We start from the raw sequence: 19,297 nt of genomic DNA, 5'->3' as shown, positions 1-19,297 counted from the left end.
AGTATAGTATCATATAATATCAACATATTTTGTCTTTTAAAACTATAATATTTCAGACTTATTCTCTGGTATGAAGGGAGGCCCAACAAATTTATGTGGATTTTCCAGAACATGGGTGGGAGAGGGAAGGGTGAAGGGGGGGAAGGGAGGGAGAAGGAGGGAAGAGAGAGAAAGGGGGGAAAGAGAGGGGGAAGGGGGAAAGAGAAGGGAAAGGGTGGATACTGGGTTCCTAACCCTTGTGACTGGGAAGGGATAACTGTATGCTGTACTAACTTTCACCCCCAGTAGCTATATCCAGAGGTATTGGAGCCCCATGGGCAAAACAAGCTAACTTGGGGTATAGAAAACTGAGTAAAACAGGGCTATAAAACGTAGTATTCCACCAGTGCTACTTATGGGGAAAAACCTTATTTTTACTTATCTATTTAGAATATAAATACAAGTATTATTTAGCTTCACTTTCTAAACTATGAAATAGCCCAAGGAGGGCAAAAATTAAAAAAAAAATTCTAAGTGCAAAGGATATGTTTTTTGACAGCTTCAGTAAGGAAAATAAAAACTCTAAGAAAAGAGTTTTATCACAGTTTATCTGTCTCCCATCTCCAGGCTGCCCCAGGCCCTTTTCACAGATCTAGCCCTATTTGTTCCAGATTATTTTCAGCTGTTCGAGCCTAGGTGTTAAGTACCATGTTTACAACTCTTCACTCGTTCTGGGGGCACCAATCCCTTAGCCAGATCAGACCCAAATTCCTCTTCTCTTGTCTCTTAAAGCAATTTCCTCACTTTCGAATCTCTCTTCCCTTCTGAGTGGATCCAAGCCACCATTTATAATGTAGAAAACTGTGTTCTTCTGAGGATCTTCCTAATTCCTTCCAACTCCTCTGGTAAGGGGACTCAGCTTTTAAAAATCTGACAGCCCCTTGTTCCTTCTAAACATTTTTTCAATGAAACCAAATGTAGGTTAAATCATCGAACACAGTAAAATCTAGGCTAGCCAAATGTAACAATTTTCTTTAATTAGGCATGAAGTGATGAGGGCCTGAATTAAGGTGGTGGAAGTAGACATGGAGAGAAAAGAGAGAATCTGTAAGAAATTTAGAAGAATCAATAGCACTTGATGACGGATTAAATGGAGAAGGGGGAAAGTCAAGTAAGATTCTTAGATTACTAGACTCAAAGACTAGAAGAATGGGTTTTTGTCTGTAACTCCAGTCTTGGCACTTAATAAATTCTTGGTGATTGATTGAATGGTGCTGTGTTGGAAACAAATTAGGTGATTGAGAAATGAAGGGCTTTTTGAGGGGGGGGTAGGATACTAAGATGACCCATTTGAGTTAAGTTTAAGGTGACATCAAGACGTCTTTATAGGACTAGAGGTTAAAATTAAATGGTTAGAAGGCAAACTGGAGGAAAGACTGGAATTGTAGATATGGAGGTCATTGGCACAGAGGTGGTCATTGAACTCATGTGAATATATGAACTGTTTGAGGGAGTGCAGATAGAGAGCAGAAGAATAAGCCTTGGGGGAAATGGCCAAAATTAGGGGGTGAGAAGAAAAGTCTAGGGAGTCAAAAATCATTTAATAAGTACTTACTATGTGCCAGGCACCATGATAAGCACTAAGAACACAAAGAAAGACTCCCAAAAAAGTCCTGCCCTCAGAACATACATTAGAATGAGGGAGGCAAGAATGTGAAAAAAAAAACTAGGCACATACATTTTATATACAGAGTTGTTGGAAGGTCATCTGAAAAGGGAAGGCATTATCAGTTCAGCAGATTGGGAAACACCTTGGGTAAAAGGGGCTTTAAGTTAAATCTTGAAGGAAGCCAGGGAAGTTAAAAGGTGAGAGGTTAGAGCATTCCAGGCATGGGGAACAGTCAGGGCAAAAGAATGGTGGATGGATACTAAAAACTGAAAGGAAAGTCAATGTAATTATATCGCAGAACTTGAGGAAGGTGATAAAATGTAATAAGACTGGAAAGGTCATAAGGGGCCAGTTTATTAAGAGCTTTAAATGGCAAATAGAGGAATGTCTCTGGTTTTAGACATAGGTAAGAGTAAACTACTGGAAACTCATTGAACTGGGTTGTTATATAGTCAGTATTATAGTTTAGAAAAATCACTGTGGCAGCTGAGTAGAGGATGGACTGGAGTGGAAAGAGATTTGGGGCGGGGATACCAGTTGGAAAGCTATTCTAGAAGTCTAGTAAGATGTAGCATAATGGATACAGCAAGGGGCCTAGAGTCAGAAATACTTGAGTTCAAATCTGACCTCAGACCCCTACTAGCTGTATGACCCTAGGCAAGTCACTTAACCTTAGTTTCTTCATCTTTTGCAAGATCAGACAAGACAATATTTGTAAATTGCTTAGCACCATGACCACACGTAGTAAGTGCTATATAAATGTTAGCTATTGTTATTATTAATTATTATAGAGAAGGGAGACATTCTATGAAGGTAGATACTGAGTTTCCTCATCTGTAAAATGGGGATAATAAGAGCACCTACCTCCTAGGGTTGTTTCATGGATCAAATAAGATAATATTTGTAAATGGCTTAGTGCGGTGCCTGACACATATTAAGAGCAATATAAATGTTAGCTATCTAGCTTCAGAGTCAGGCCCTGGAGTCAGGAGGACCTGACCCCAATTGCCTCACTTTCCCCGCTCCAAAACAATTTAAAAAAAGGCATGTATGAAGATGCTATGAAGTCAGAAGTGAAAAGATTTGACTATTGATTGGTTATGGCTCCTGGAGATGAATATGAGTGAGGTGTCAACTATCACACCTAGATTGAGAGCCTGGAAGGGTGGTGGTATCCTTGATAGTCATAAAAAAAGTTTGGAAGGGGGAAGGTTTGAAGGAAAAGATAATGAGTTCTGTTTTTAGACATGCTGAGCTTGGACATCATACCTACTGGACAGCTAGCTCAGGATGTCCAAGATACAGTTGGAGATTAGCTCAGGAGAAAGATTAGGGCCAGTAAAAGAGAAGCCAATGGAAGAAAAAAGAGAAAATATGAAGAGAGAGCAGGAAAGAAAGAACCAGGAAAGTATGCCTTGGAAAGAAAGAAATGTAAGAGTTTTGAGAAATTTGAAATGGTCAGTAACCATAGCTTATATTTATAATATACATATTACTTTATAATGTGCTGTTCCCTTTTGATCCTCACATAGTAACTCTGTAAGATGAGGGTGTGAGCATCACTATCGCCATCTTATAGGTCAGGAAACAGAGTTTCAGATAAATGAACTGATCAGTCCAAAGTCACAGTCAACAGCAGGCAGATCTGAGAATCAATCCAGGCTGTAAAATGTCAAGTTCACAGTTCTTTTCACTGTTCTTCATGGTTCAACAGCATCAAAAACCACAGAATGGTCAAGTAGGAGGAAAGTGGGAGAAAGCTTGTTGAGTTCATCTATAAAATGGTCATTGGTATCTTTTGAGGGCAGCTAGGGGGTGCAGTGACTAGAGTGCCAGGCCTGGAATCATGAAGACTTGAGTTCAAATCCAGACTCAGATACTTCCTATCTGTGAGACCCTGGAGAAGTACTTAACTCTATTTACCTCAGTTTCTTCATCTGTAAAATAAGCTGGAGAAAGAAATGGCAAACCATTCCATTATCTTTGTCAAGAGAACCCCAAATGGAATCACGAAGAGTTGATCACAATTGAACAACAGTCTTTTGAGAGAGTTTTTCATGATTGTGTGGAGGTGAAAGTCTGAGTATAGAGGTTTACAAAAGGAATGGTACTTTGGGCAGTAGGAAATGGGATATGTGGATGGGAAGGGTGGGGTGATCTGTTCTATGAGAAGTTTCTAGCTGAAGCAGCAGCACTCCTATCTCCTGAGCACAATGCTCATGGGCCTGTGATAGTGGGGTTGTGTTTGAAGGGAGATTACTTCCCTTTTCATTTCGTGCTTATATAGTATCCATTCCCAAACTCTGTATTGGGCTTGGGGGTCTGTAATCAGGCTTTTGGTTTGTGCAGAGCAATAATGTCTATTGGCAGATTGGTTGTTGTTGTTTCTCCTTTGTACTCAAAGAGGACCATGCCATCAGGGAGGACCATGCCATGCCGTGCAAGTGAATTGGATTTAAATGAGGCAGGGTTGTGCAAAGTCACCAGCCTCACATTCTCCTTCGGAGCCATCTGGGTCCAGTGACAAGATATAGGTCAGGATGTAGCCTCTGATGCAGTAGAAGACCTTGACCTTTTTAAGCTAAGGTGTTCAGCAGGTCTCAGTTTGACTGAAGCAACACCCTTTTAACCTAGTCAAAAAGAAATCAGTCTGGGAGGGGAAGACTCTCAGGATTTCTGACCCAAACAGAAACAATTATTTATATTCACTCTGAGTTAATCAGGGCCCAAACAATGACCAAGGCACTAACATGGTAGGTAGAAGACATTTCCCTGCGTGCCTGTCGTCCAATGTCATCCTTTTATAGATGAGGAACCAGGCAGTGATTTGCTCAAGACACACCATAGTAAACAGCAGAGTTGGTATCAGAACCATCATCTTGTTATTCCAAATACACTGCAAGATACTAAGACACAATCACAATAGCTTAGTTGTATGCAACATACTGCACAACAGCCTTGAGGCAAACAGATGACACTATTTAGACAGTATTACGAACTAGATGTCTGGACATTTCTGGAGCAGAAACATCCATCCCCAGTGGGGATTGGGGATTTACATCCATATAGGTCTTTGTCAATCTACTTGATAGAATTCACATGTACAGTACCTATATTTAGCAGATGGTTGAGTTCTTCTACAGGGATCTCAGATGGTGAGTGAATTATCTAGCATGTGATCATAACTTCAGGTTGCCAAGCCAACTGCGAACATTTGGAATTTCAGCTACCTGGCAAGATAATGAAAGAGTTTGTGAATGACAGCCACCGTTGGAGTGAGCAGGACAGAGAAGCTGGACCAGGAGAGGAAGAGTCAGGACCAAGGGAAGGGAAGGGGCTTTTTGTTTATTATTAATATTATTTTGCTATTATCAAATGACCCTACTTCCAACACCAACCTCCGTCACCCTAAATCTAAGCCATCTCTACCTGGTCTCAGCCCAAAGTGTAGTCTTAAGGGGAAATGTCCCCATCTTATATTGGCCCCTGACTGTATGTCTGATGTGTAGTATGTTTATACAATGTGTCTGATGTATGAATGTACTCGCCACACTGTCTCTCCAGGTGATCTCATCGGTCCCTATGGGATTAATTATCTCTATCTAGATGATTCCCTAGTCTATGTATCCAGCCCTAACCTTTTTCCTGAGTTCTATACCTCTATTGCCAACAGCCTGTTGGACACATCCACCTTGATATCCCACAGATATCTCAAATATATCATGTCTAAAATGGAGCTCATTATCTCCCAACCCTCAACCCTACCCCTTCTCTTAACTTTCTCCTTTAATTTCTGCCAAAGTAGACAGTGATGTAGATTGGAAAGAGCGTAGGATTTGGAATTGTAGGAACTTCCATTCAGATCTCAGCTCAGACACTTAATGGCTGTGTGGTTTTGGGAAAGGTGCTCTCTGTGCCTTAGGTTTTTCATCTGTAAAATGGGGTGGTTGGGTCAGATGATCTCTGAGGTCCATTCCAATTCTAAATCTGGGATCCTTTCTGGTCATCTCTGTCTACAAGCAGAATTGTCTTTGATCTTTCCTTTCCCTCACTTCTCATATCTAATCATTTGCCAAGTATGGGTCAGTGTTACCTCTACAACCTCTTTTCCATCTCCAGTTCAGCCTTTATAGAGTAGCTGGGATTTGAATCTGATTCTTATGATTCACAATGCAGTATTTTTCCCTTTGCTTCACTTGGTATTTCACAATCTGACTTTAACCTCTCTTTCCAGACTTATTTCACAGTAGTCCCACTCACTTACTTTGTATCTTAACCTTTGTTGTTGAGTGGTTTCAGTCATGTCCATCCTTGTGACCGCATTTGGGGTTTTCTTGGCAAAGACACTGCCATTTCCTTCTCCAGCTCATTTTACAGATGAGGAAACTGGGGCAAACAGGGTTAAATGACCTGCCCATGGTCACACAGCTAGAAGACCAGATTTGAACTCAGGAAGATGAGTCTTTTTCAACTTTAGACCTGGCATTCTATGTACTGCTCCAACTAGCTGCTCCTTGTCTTAGCCAAATTGACTCAAATTTAGTACTCTTTCTCCTCCCTTCATGACTTTGTAAAGGCTGTCCCCCATGCCTGGGGGGCTCTCCCTCATTTCTGCCTCTTAGAATTCCTAGCTTCTTTTCAGACTCAGTTCAGGTGTCACCTCCCATTGAAGACCCATCCTAATGTCCCCCACCCACCCCACCCTCCTTGTCATTCCCTCACCCCCAATTAATGCTGTATTCACTGCAAAATTATCTTACATTTACTTCTCTGTCTATACACTATATCTCTCAGTAGATTGTAAATTTCTTCATCACAGTCACTGTTTTTCATTTCTTCCATTTGTATTCCTGGCACATTAATAACAACAGCACACTTAAATAGTGCTTTAAATTTTGTAAGGCCCTTTACAAATATTATCTCATTTCATTCTCACAACCCTGGCAGGTAGATAGTATTACTAACCCCATTTTATAGATAAGGAAACTGAGGCAGACAAAGGTCAAGTAATCTGCTCATGGACACATAGGTAGGAAATATATGGGGCAGGATTTGTACCCAGGTTTTCTTGACTACAGGTCTAGCCCTCTTTCTACTGTGCCACCTAGCACACAGTTGCTATAATTATATGTAGGTTGAATTAAATTAAATTAATGACTAGAGTGGATATTAATTTGTAAATAAACAGGGGAGACCTTTTGATCTCCCTGAAGAGAGACTAGATGGCTCTGGCTTGAGAGAGTAACAAGAACCGAGATGATCCAGGTGTAGGAACAGGGGACACGCTTTTCTCTTCATTTAAAATGTATTTTTCCAGTGCACTTAAACTACACCCAAGTCATAATGCTCTGCACATAGTAGGCACTTAATATATATTTGTTGAAGTAGACTTTAATTAAAGGAGAGGACTCAGAAGAATCAGTGATATCTCAGACTGCTGAGGGGGTGAGCTCAGGCTGAGAGACTTAGAGAGAATACAAAAGCAAAGACTTCTTAGGGAGCCTGTGCAAGAATCTGAGATTGCAGATCTCTTTCCACCAGTGTGTGTGTGTGTGTGTGTGTGTGTGTGTGTGTGTGTGTGTGTGTGTGTGTGTGTGTGTGCATGTGTCTTAGAGGGCAGTGTTTGACTGTCACTGATACTTAAGCAGGAATTCATCCCTGTGTGTGTGTGTGTGTGTGTGTGTGTGTGTGTGTGTGTGTGTGTGTGTGCGCTCACATGCCTGTGCTTAGACACCACTGAATGCATGGCAGGGGTAATGGCATCTCAGTAGAGCTAAAGTCCTGGATGATACCACTCCTGAAGGGGGTGAAGATTGGAGGGCGATGACACAGGAGTCTCTCTCAGAATAAAAAGGTGAACTCTGAGAAGGGCAGCAAGGTCAGGTTCACTATGAAAAGAGCTGAATCACTAGGGTTGGGTGGAGAAACCTATTGGACCTGTCCTGCATATTGGATATCTAATTGGAGAGCAGAGCCAAGGGCTAAGCTGCTGTCTTCTTTTTCTTTCAATTGTGACCTGCACAGGAAATTTTGTAGGTGAGCATGAATGGAGAGATACAAAGAAGGAAAACCTCAGTTGCCTTCTGGGAACTCGGCTGCCTCAGGGAAAGTCATGGATGTTTTCAATTCACTTAGTAGAAAGTTCTTCAAGGTGACCATTCCAAGATGGCATCAGGGTAGCCCAAAGAGTGTTGGAAAGAAAACCAGGAGAAATTGAGCCTTTGAAGGATTTTAGTATTCTCTCATTCCAACCTATTTTGGGGCTCCTCTAAATTTCCCAACACTAATGTGAGAACTGAGGTAACAATGGGTGGGTCAGGAATTATGTCAATTAAAAGACCAAACAAACCCAATAGCTAATGCAGGTCAAAACCTTGCCAGGAGCATATTTTGCGTAAACATTGAAGAATTTGATAGGGGGTCCATGAACTTATCTGGGGAAGAAAAATTACATTTGTATTTCAATAAAATTGTTTTTCTTTGTGATCCTATGAATTTTATTTTGTGCTTTAAAAAACATTATTCTTAGGAGTTCATAGCATTCACTAGACTGTCAAAGGGGTCCATGACACAAAACAGGTGAAAAGCCCTTGACCTAAAGCTACGCTCTTTGTTTTGCAGAAAACTACTGAGTTGGAGATAGCAGTTGAATAACTTGCTTAATTTCACATTACTAGTTAGTGGCAGAGAATCTAGGTACCCTGACTCCTGTGTAACTCCTTCCATCAAATACTAGCCTAACTCTAGGCCCCAAAACAAAATAATCTATTTACTCCCAAATATATGTATTTTGAGTCTGCATACTATGTAGCTATTCTTTCTTTATGTACTTCAATTTCTAGGCATTTCAGTTGAGGGTATTTATTCTCAGAGGTAGACAAAAGGAATAATTTTAGCTCAAATGTGTTTTTTTCAAGATTAGCCTTACTGATTTTGACAGCCTATTGCTTTTCCTCTCCCTCCGTCTCTCTCTCTCTCTCTCTCTCTCTCTCTGTCTCCCTCCTCTCCCTCCCCCTCTCTCCCTCTCTCTTTCTCTCTCCTCTGTCTCCTCTCTCTCTGAGTCCTCTCTCTCTCTCTCCTCTCTCTCTCTCTTTCTGTCTCTCTGTCTCTCTGTCTCCTCTCTCTCTCTCTGTCTCTCTCCTCTCTCTCTCTCTGTCTCTGTCTCTCTCTCTCCTCTCCCTCTCTCTCTCTCCTCCCTCCCAGTTTCTGTCTTTCTCTCTGTCTCTCTCTTTGTGTCTCTCTCAGAGACCTGCATCACAGGTTGTCTAAGAAGTCTTGGTTTTTGTATTCACTCTAAGTCTCTCAGCCTGAGCTCACCCCCTTAGCAGTCTGAGGTATCACTGGTTCTTCTGAGTCATCTCCTTAACTAAAGTCTTCCTCAACAAATACATGCTAAATGCCCACTATGTGCAGGCATTATTACCTAGGGGGAGCTTCAGTACACTGACAAAAATACATTTTCAATGAAAAAAAGAGAAAAAGAAAAGCTTATTTTCTTATTCCTTAAGTTCCTCAATTTCCATGACCCCTGGATCATATTTGTTCCTGTTATTCTCTAAAGCCAGAGTCATCTAGTCTCTTTTCAGGGAGATTGAAAGGTCTCCCCTGTTTATCTACAAGTAAGCATCTGATATATGTATATATCTAGATCACATACATGTTTACATATACACACACATATACATGTATACATATATGCATAGATATACATATATATGTATATGTGTGAGTATATATATGTGTGTGTGTGTATATATATATATACTTACACATAACCTAAGAATTCACATCTTTTTATGAGTATATAACTACATGTCATTACCTCGCAGGGATGTTTCCATATTCCGGGTCATTTAGCTCATTTGGTTTGCATATGTTATTAATAAGGCTAGGGTCACAGGTCTGATCTTATGCAATATAAGACCTCCGATTTAGAACCAAGACAGACTTTAGGGGCTATCAAGTCCAACTGCCTCCTTTACAAATGAGGACACTGAGTCACAGAGAGGCTCATCCAGGAGCCATAGCTTGTGTGTGAGTCCGAGTTTCAACCTGAGTCTTCTTGACTCTTAAGTTCAAAGCTTTATCTTCTAACAGCATTTATTTGCATACAATTATGTGCTCATTAAAAATGATATTTATTTGAATCCAGGTCTCTCTGACTCCAAAGCTAGTTCCCTATCTTCTAATAACATTTGTTTTCATGCAATTAATATGGTAATTATGTATGATATTTATTTGAACTGATCTCAACTCCAAACGCCAGTGCCTTATCTGCTTAACCACAATGCCTCTCAACCAGTTTGCTTTGCACATGAAAAGACTTGACTCTTTATCCATAGGCGCCCCTTTAACTCAAGCCATTTATTTGGAAAATCTCTACTATTGGTCATTCATAAAACAGAAAAGAATAGGAGGATTTGGGTGGTGGAGGCACCTATTATCATTATTAGAAAACCAGCACTGATTGCTCGCCCTGAAAAGGATGGATCCAGAAGGGAACCAGTTACAAATTTCCATAGAACTAAAATGAAGACATATGTTACATTTATGTTGGTAAATCATCTGTCTGAGCTTTGCAGACTTTAAAAAACAGGTGTGGTTGTTGTTGTTGTAATGGCACACTGAGATTTATCTAGATAATATTGCCTGGCTCCAATCAAGATTAAGCAATGTATTCATACAGATGCCCAGACCAGGTACCACAGTCGGAATCCCTGATGCCTCTCTCTTGGATAATGTCCCTGGGTTGTAGAACTGTAAGTAATCTCCACAGTTCACCTAGTTCATCCCTCTGCCTCCATCTCATACAACTCGATGTTTTCATGTAGCACCCCGAGCCAAGTCCATATGCAGCTAGAACACAGCCCTTCAAATCAGCAGTTTTTCCCTTCAGATATCGGTTTTTGTTTTTTTATTTGATGTCAGCCTTCTGTTTCTCCCATTCCCAGTCACAGATGTCTGGATATGATGGAGAAACCTGGTAGATGTTAAGTATTTATTGATCTATTCCTACCCCTTTCCCATTTGAATAATGCTTATTGATATAACCATTTAGATCAGGTGATTTTTCTAAACAACAACAACTACTATAGAGCTTAGAAGAATAAGGGAAGAGAAACCCATTGTCTGATGCGTGATTTGCTGTAGGAAAAGAATGTGGTGTTTTTCCCATGTTATTATGTGGCTGTGAGACAAGGAACACAAAGGTCTCCAGAGAATTGAAAATGAATATCACACAGAAGGCAGTAGAGAGATACATGGTGGGTGTGAGCAGGCTGCTCTAGATAACAAATAAAGAACTTCAGAGAAGAACTGGAGTAAAATGGATATTATGAGGAAAACGTGTGATTGAAGGAAGGGAGACTGGCTGCTCACATGGTCTGAATGCCCCACTGGTGTCCTCTTTGTTTTGGGAGGAATCAATGAAGGAGCCTAGCATGTTGAGTGGACCCCGCATGTGTGTGGACAAGACTCACACAGGATGGGTAGGCATGGATTTATTGTAATCTGTGAGTATCATTAAAGGGAACAAGGACCTTCCAGATCCGTATGAGTATTTCCTCATGGTCAATGAAAAATTTCTCAGCTCAAGGCTGAACTCCTGATTCGGGACTTTCTCTAACTATGATACAGAAACCTCCTCACCATGGAAGTTCATAGCATTCCTGGACTTCTCACACTGAAAGTAAATCTTGGGCTCTTCTTCTCATTGGTCGGCTCTTCCCAGAACTTTAATCTTAAGGAGGATGCTCAAGCCACCTATGACTTCTCTCCTTTCCAGGCTGCAACCTTGGCTCTAGATATTCTCTAGACATCACTCTACCACTGATCACACCATAATCCCTCTTCCAATTCCCTTCCTTTTCAGCTTCCTTTTATTCCCTGATCAGGATGTAAGTTCTTCCAGGAAAGCCTTGTCTTTGTTGTGCTTTGTATTCTCATTGGTTAGCACAGTGCTTGGCACACAGTAAGCATTTAATAAATGCTTGTTGACTTGATGATGTGACCTGACCTGTAACACTGAAGGGGTGTCCGTTAGAGTGTTAGGCACGTTGTAAGTGCTTGATAAACGCTTATGGACTCATTGGTTAATGCTGTGTTGTGGCAGAGGACTTGACCACTTGGTTCTGTCCTCTAGGACAAGATAATATTGAGAAGTCCACTTTGTACATCTGGAGAAACTTCTTCACTGTTCCAGTGGAAAGATGAAAAGAGAGGAGAGGAAGGAGGAAGAGAGGAAGAAAGAAAAAAGGATAAGAGATAGGAGAGACATAGAGAGGGCAAAGGTGTGAAGGAAGGAAAGGAGAAAGAGAAGGAGAAACAGCACTAAACACACTAGATGCTTGTGGATGGGTTAAGAAAGCTGAGTAGAGAAGGAGGAGGCTACTGTTGTTGTCTGTCATGGGCAATAGTGGATCTACATGATGCATATTCCTTCACATTGAAAGAGATCCTACTAATAAAAAAAGCAAGTTCTGCTACTAAGTATCTATGGAACTTTGGGCAATGGGCTATTACTCCCAATCTTGACTGGGTGCTAGGCCAAAGGCAGGACTAGCAAAGTTCTTGACCGTCCATGGAACAGGTTGTGATTCTAGTAGACCATCTCCTGTGTGACCAGACTATTTGTGGCAATAATATCTCAATGAGAAGACATAGGAAAGATGGGCTGTTCGAGGCTATAGCTAAGACAAATCCATAAGCAATTTATCTCTAACTATGTTCTAACTCAACGCTCACCTGTGGCTCCAAGAGGCTTTAGCATGTGCAGCAGCCACAGTCTGGTAAACTGTTTCAGCAGATGGGCTAAACCAGGTTGAGGGTAACCAACAGGACTCAAGTCTAGTGGTGAGTTGGGGGGGGGGTGTCTACCCCAAGCATGTGAAGACGTCCCCTGGTGGAATGGATAGATAAGAACATTTTGCTCCAACAGCCCATAAGGCAGCTGAAGCAGGCTCCATGCAGCACTTAGAGCTTGGTCAGACTGCATCCTGGGCTACCAATGGACTTCCGATGACTGGAAGAAAGAGTGAGAGTGATGACTTTATGCAACTCTGCCTCCCTTTAATTCACACACATGAGTCAAGACACCCTGTGATGTCACTGGTCCTCTCCGAAAACAGGAGAAACAACAACTATGTGCCAGGCACTGTGCTAAATGCTTTACACATGCTATCTCTTTTGATTCTCACAGCAACTTTGGGAAGTAGGTGCTTTTATTATCCTCATTTTACAGTTGAGGTAACTGAGACAGACAGAGGTTAAGTGACTTGCCCAGGGTACCACAGCGAGAACAGTCTGAGGACGGATTTGAATTCAGGTCTTCCAGCTTCCAGGAACACTAAGCTTCCAGGCTTCCTGTACACTGTATTTAGAGGCAGTAGGGTGTCAAAAATGTAAAAGTAGTTTGGCCACAGGTGGTTCTAGAGTCTAAGGAGGCACAATAGGAATGTGTGAATGTGGTCTAAAGTCACACAGGAATTCAGGGAATCAAGTTACCAAATAGCTTTGTAGCTTATACAAAAAGGTGAATTTCCAATATGAATTAATCATTCCAGAACTCTTCAGTTCTGACCCACCTTGTTCTTCAGCTGGGAACAGTTTCCTGCTGTTGCTCCTTCTTTTCTGGGTATTTTTCAGAGCAGTGAATGACCACTGAATTTTCCAGTTTCAAGTCCCTATCAAACTCATTCCCCATAAGAGATTGATCACACTGGTAAGTGTGTGTGTGTGTGTGTGTGTGTGTGTGTGTGTGTGTGTGTGTGTGAATTAACAGGGTCTGAGGGAAAGCACTATCCTAAGGAGAAAGGGTCTAAGCCATGAGCTAAAAGAGTTCAAGGTCAATCTAGAATTCATGGAGTACCATGATCTAAGAGACTAGGGTTGAGAGGAGAAAGGAGTTCATCTCAGTGATCCACAGCTGGGGAAGTTAGTAGATAATATACTACAAAAAGGTAACAGTCATCATTACCAAGATGACAATTTATTTCAGGCAATTTCTTGAGATCATATTATTTTTTTGGGGGGGGGGAGTGGAGGCAGGAGATGGTGGTGGTGGTAGTGGTGATGGTGGTGGTATCTGGCTATGCCTCCTCCTTGTCCCAGTGTGGCAGTGTTTCCATAGTTCCAGACATCACTAAACCTTACCAGCTAACTACTAGGCTTCTAAGCATCTTCACACATGCCCTAATGGAGGGTGGAAGCAAGAGTGATCTCAGAGGTTGTAAATCAGGGATGCGATCTTTGCTGAGCGTGCAGCATCCTCTCATCACAAATGCCCCCTAGTGCTGCAGTGTATGTCTGGAATCTTGGGGAGTTCAGTAGCAGCAGCATGAACATCCATCCATCACCTCTACTACCACCCAACTGAGTGAACACTTTTAGTATAAATGAATCACACTATTCAACAAAAAAGGTCTCTCCCTACCCACCCAAAATCATACTGCTCTGCTTTGATGAGGTTTCCCCAGTCTCCACAAACCTAGGTTTAGGAGGGCTGGTTTTCAGTCACTAGCACTGGAAATCTTTGCTTTCTCTTTGCTTAAATGTGCCTGCTGAAGGCAGCTCAAATGTGGGGGAGAGGATGTTGAGATCATTGTCTGGAGCTGCTATATTCTTGACAGCAGTAACCTAGTGGCATTATTTTTCCCTCTGTGCTCATGATCTGGACCCCATTTTTCTCATAATAAAATAAATTAGATGAGCTGATCTCTAAAGTCCTTTTCCAGCTCAAAAAATTCTATGATCTTTCACTTGAAAAAAAAAAAGATTATCCTAGTCCCTTCAGCCACCAGGGCTACGGCTTTTGGCCACTTGCCTAATTTAATCTTCAGTATTTCTTCAGCTGGGGGTTGGGACGAACTTTCTCTAATTCAGGGGAGGGCATGGGAGCAGAGAGCTTGTAGAAGCAAATGAATGACAGAATAAAAACATTGAACAGACTGACTGGAGGTCCCTCAGGGCATAGTCCAGGCCTGCATCACTTAATGTATACAGAGCCCAGCATAGTCCAAGCACAAAGAGGCACTTAAGAGAAATCTCTACCTCCCTCCCCATTAGTCAGGGATGATTTTGTGGAGGAGAGAGGATTTCAAGGCCCTTAATATCATCACCATAGTACAGATGGGGAAACAGGCCCAACAAGCTATGGGAAAAGAATGGCCAGTAAGAACTCAGAAGAGCACTTGAGTCTCCTGTCTTTCTACCTAGGATTCAAATGGAAGAGGTGGCAGAAAGGAAATGTGAGTTGGGGTTTGTGGACCCCCAATTCAACAAGCGTATTAAGTACCTACGGTCTGCAGAGCACAATAACGGGCATTGGAAGTTGGCAGAACAAGGGTCAGACGTTAAGACACAGTTCCTGACCTCATGGACCTCTCTTTGGAGTAGATGAAAGATGAATAATTACAATAATATTTCTAGCTTGCATTTATATATTTAAGGTTTGTTTTTAAGGTGCTTTACAAATATGATTTGTTTTTAATCCCCACAACAACCCTGTGAGGTAGGTGCTATTATTATCCCCCTCCTTTTTTTTTTAGCAAATGAGGAAACTGATGCAGATACAAGTGACTTGCCTGGAGTCCCATAGCTAATAAGTATCTGAAGTTAAATTTGAACTCAGGTCTTCTTGACTCCAGGAAGACAGTACTTTATCCACTATACCACCTAGCTGCCTAATAAGAACAGACATTTATACAATCCTTTAAAATCTAAAAAGTCCCTACGAATGTTATCATATATACATATGTATATAATACAGTATAAAATAAAATTTATTAGAGTTGTAGACAAAGAACTGTGTAAAGTTAAAACAGCTCTGAGCAAATTGGCAGAAATGACAAAGGATAAGAAGGGTAAAGGGATGGTAGAGAAGCAGGCACACTGTGGAGTTGTGAATTTCTGGAAAGCTGTTTGGAATGATGTAAAGTAGCTAAAATGTCTATACCCTTTGACTAAGAGATTCCACTGCTAGGCATATACACTAAGGAGGTCATTGCCAAAAAGGAAGGCTTCGTATACACACCTAAAAATTGATAGCATCACTTTGGAGGAGGGGAGGGGTAGTAAAAAACTAGAAATGCAGTGTCAGCCTATCCCTTGGGGAGTGGCTAAATAAATTCTGGTAGACGAAAGTAACTTACTGTGCTGTAAGAAACAATGAGCATAATGAATATAGAGCAGTGTGGAAAGACCTAAATGACCTGAAAAGATGTAAAGTAAGCAGGGCTAGGAAGATAACATTCACAATGACTATGATAATATAAATGGAAGACAACCGCCACAAAACAACGAAGACCAGTATTGCCAAAGTAGAGCCCACAAAGTTGGCCCCAAAGAAGATGTGAGGGGATACACCAACCCTGCTCCTTTGCTCAGAGGCTGGAGGCTGTGGGTATGGAACATTGTGTACATCAGATTTTTTTAATGTATTGATCAGTTTTGCTAACTTTTTCCCCCCTTATTTTTCAAAAATTATTTGTTGTAAGGAATGACTCTGGGAGTGGGAAAGAAGGATAGAGGAGAGAATCTATGTAAAAAAATCAATGTAAAAAATGTATTAGTAAAAATCTGTCAAAAAAGAAAACAAACCACCCAATACCATCACCACCAAAACCAAAATGCTACGTGAGGATCATCTAAGATCACCTGGGTTGTCAGGCTTATGGGAAAAGCCAATTTGAGATAGTTTCCTTCACATGATTCTGATTGACCATAAACCTGATCTTGTCTCTGGACCCTAAACAAAACCATAGGACCATATTTCAGGTCTCTGTAAGAGATGTCACTGGTAAGGAGACAGCGTGGTAAGGGGGAGGAGGTTCCTGAATTTGGTACTACTAGAGGACCTGAGTTCAAATCTCAGTTTTGCCACTTTCCAGCTGTGTGACCTCGGAGAAGTCAGTTACCTTTTCTTTGAGTCTGTATCCTCATCTGGAGAATGAGATGGTTGGATTAGATGACCTATAAGTGTCCTCTCAGCTCTAAACCTCTTATCCTGAAGGAGCTGTTTGAGATAGGCACCTTTTTAACCTTTATAAGTATTCAATGATATTCGAGGGTTATGATTCCTCTCCCACTAGCCTCTCATCATCATCATCATTGCTGCCATTTATATGGCCCCTTATATCTTATAAAACACTTTCTATACATTTTTTCATTTATCTTCACAACATCCCATGGAGACAGTTGGTATAGGCATTATTAATCCTGTTTTATATATGAAGAAACCAAGACTCAGAGGTTAAATGGCTGGCCTATGGTCACATAGTTTAGTAAATTTCAGAAGGAAGATGTGAACCTAGGTCTTCCCAGCCTCAAAGCTGACATTCTTTCCCCCATGCCACAGAGCAAACACTGACTCATCAGATGCTCTCCAGACTCCCTTGTCTGAGTGTTTGTGCTGCAATGCAAAATGATTTATGGGGGCCTGATACTTATACTCTGAGGGCTTCTCATCAAAACAGGCAGGGGGAAGGAGCATGGGGGAGAGGAGGGGAACGCACAGAGATAATGCGCAAGAGACAGAGATATCAGAAACACACATCAGAGACAAGTACAAACTCAGAGCAATCGTAAACAGCTATAGCAGAGGAGAGGGAAGGGGGTCCTTGGAATGCCTTGTAATAACTAGAGCTTGGGGGAATTAGCTTGGGAAGGCTTCCACAGGGAGTTGATTCTTTTTTTGTTGTTGTTAATTTATTGATTTTTAGTTTAGGGAGTTGATTCTTTAAGCAGAAGGATGGGGACAGTTTTAGCATAGAGGAGGCATCAAAAGAAAAGTCATCTTATGTGAGGTACTGTCATATTTATCACAGAAACTGAGAGTCCTCAAACACTGAATATTTCCCAACATTTTGGCACCAAGAGAAGCCCATCTTTCAGGATGAGAGAGAAGGGGCCAGGACTCAGCCAGCACCATGTTAAAAATGAATATTGGTTTACTTGAAAAATCTGCTGTGAGCCCTCTGTTACACAAACTTGTCTCCTTTCTCTCCCTGGAACATACCACACAGTTTGGTCTTTGGAATAAGGAAAGCAACAAGATTAAGTGGAAAGTACATTGAACTTGGTGTCAGAAGTTCTGGGTCTGATTTCTACCCCTCTCCACATATTCATATCTGAGTTTCCATTTCTTCATTCTTCTCAGCAAAACTCCATGAAAAAGCTGTCTGCAGCTAGAGAGGATGAGGGAAAAATAGGTATTGGTGGTGAAGTAGTGAACTGGTCCAACCTTTCTGGAGAACAATTTGGAACTAGGCTCAAAGGGCTATAAAACTATGCATACTCTTTGACCCAGCAATAACTCTACTAGGTCTGTATCTCAAAGAGATCAAAGAAAAAGAAAAAGGACCTAAATATACAAAATTATTTATAGCAGCTCTTTTTGTGGTGGGAAAGCATTGTAAATTGAGGTGATGCTCTTTAATTGGGGAATAGCTGAACAAGATATAGCATAAGATTGTGATGGAGTACTATTGATCTATAAAAAATGATGTGGGGGGGTGGTTTCAGAAAAACATAGTAAGATCCATATGAACTGATGCAAAGTGAAGTGAGAATAACCGGGAAATCATTGTGTACAGTAACGGCAATGTTGTAATGATTATTAACTGTGAAAGATTCAGCTACTTTGATCAATAAGCGATTCAAGACATTTCCAAAGAATTCATGATGAAAACAACGTTATCCACCTCTGGAGAGAGAACTGGTGAACTCTGGATACAAATTGAAGAATAATTTTTTCACTTTGTTTTTCTTCTTTTTTTTGAAATATGGCTAATATGGAAATATATTTTACATCATTTTATATGTATAATTGATATCCTATTGCTTGCCCTCTCAGTGGATAGAGGATGGAGAGAATTTAGATCTCAGAATCTAAAAAGAAAAGAATGCTAAAGTGAATAAATAAAAAAATTGAAAAAAAGAAAAAGGAAAAAGCTATCTATACCCATGATTTCTGCTTCTTTTCTTCTCCCTCTCCCCTTAGCTCTTTGCAATTTGATTTCTGAACCATACTGCTCAGCTGAAATTATTTTTTCCAAAATTACTGATGATCTCTTAATGGCCAAATTAACAGTCCTCCTCCTTCTAGATTTATCTGTCCCATTTGACACCATTGAACCTTGGATGCTTTCTTCTCTATGGGTTTTTGTGACATGGCTCTCACCTGTTTCTCCTACCTGTCTGGCAACTCTGTCTCACTGTTGGCTCAGCATCCATATTGCATCATCCATTCCAGGTTGAAATCTATAAGAACACAGGGTGACAAAGAGATCTGGATTCACCATGATTCTTACTATTTATGTATCCAGGAGCAAGTCATTTTGTCTTCTCTAAGCCTCATGCAACTCTCTAAGACAAAGTTACCCATTGACAGAGGAGATTTTCACATCATTGATAAACCCCCAGATCCTTGAGCTAGACATAGGGCATAGTTTGTAGATCCTGTATTAGGAAATCTGAATTCTAGTCCTGGTTATGCCTCTAACTAGTTCTGAGGTTTTGGGCAAGTCACATATCCCCTATGGTCCACATATATGGACCATATATGGTCCATATATTCTTTTTAAGTTGTGGTATGTGAATGCAACAGAATACTTTTGTGCCATAAGAAATAAGGATCTGAGCCAAGTCAACATG

General features: G+C 40.9%; 1 protein-coding gene and 1 long non-coding RNA gene across 2 annotated transcripts in view; both read left to right on the top strand.

Moving 5' to 3' along the window:
- The window catches only part of KALRN (kalirin RhoGEF kinase), a 963,226-nt gene that overhangs the window by 29,376 nt on the left and 914,553 nt on the right, over positions 1-19,297 (top strand). The gene's annotated exons all lie outside the window — the stretch shown is intronic.
- LOC140506504 (uncharacterized) overlaps positions 208-19,297 on the top strand; it is a 50,920-nt gene continuing 31,830 nt past the window's right edge. The window contains exon 1 of the long non-coding RNA XR_011967957.1: positions 208-19,297. This exon is cut by the window's right edge and continues 15,636 nt beyond it. This is a non-coding gene — a long non-coding RNA (uncharacterized lncRNA).

This window comes from Notamacropus eugenii, chromosome 5 (assembly GCF_028372415.1).
Source record: "Notamacropus eugenii isolate mMacEug1 chromosome 5, mMacEug1.pri_v2, whole genome shotgun sequence".
Lineage (NCBI taxonomy): Eukaryota > Metazoa > Chordata > Mammalia > Diprotodontia > Macropodidae > Notamacropus > Notamacropus eugenii.
Note: the sequence above shows the minus strand (reverse complement) of the source record. Positions and strands in the feature narration are given on the sequence as shown.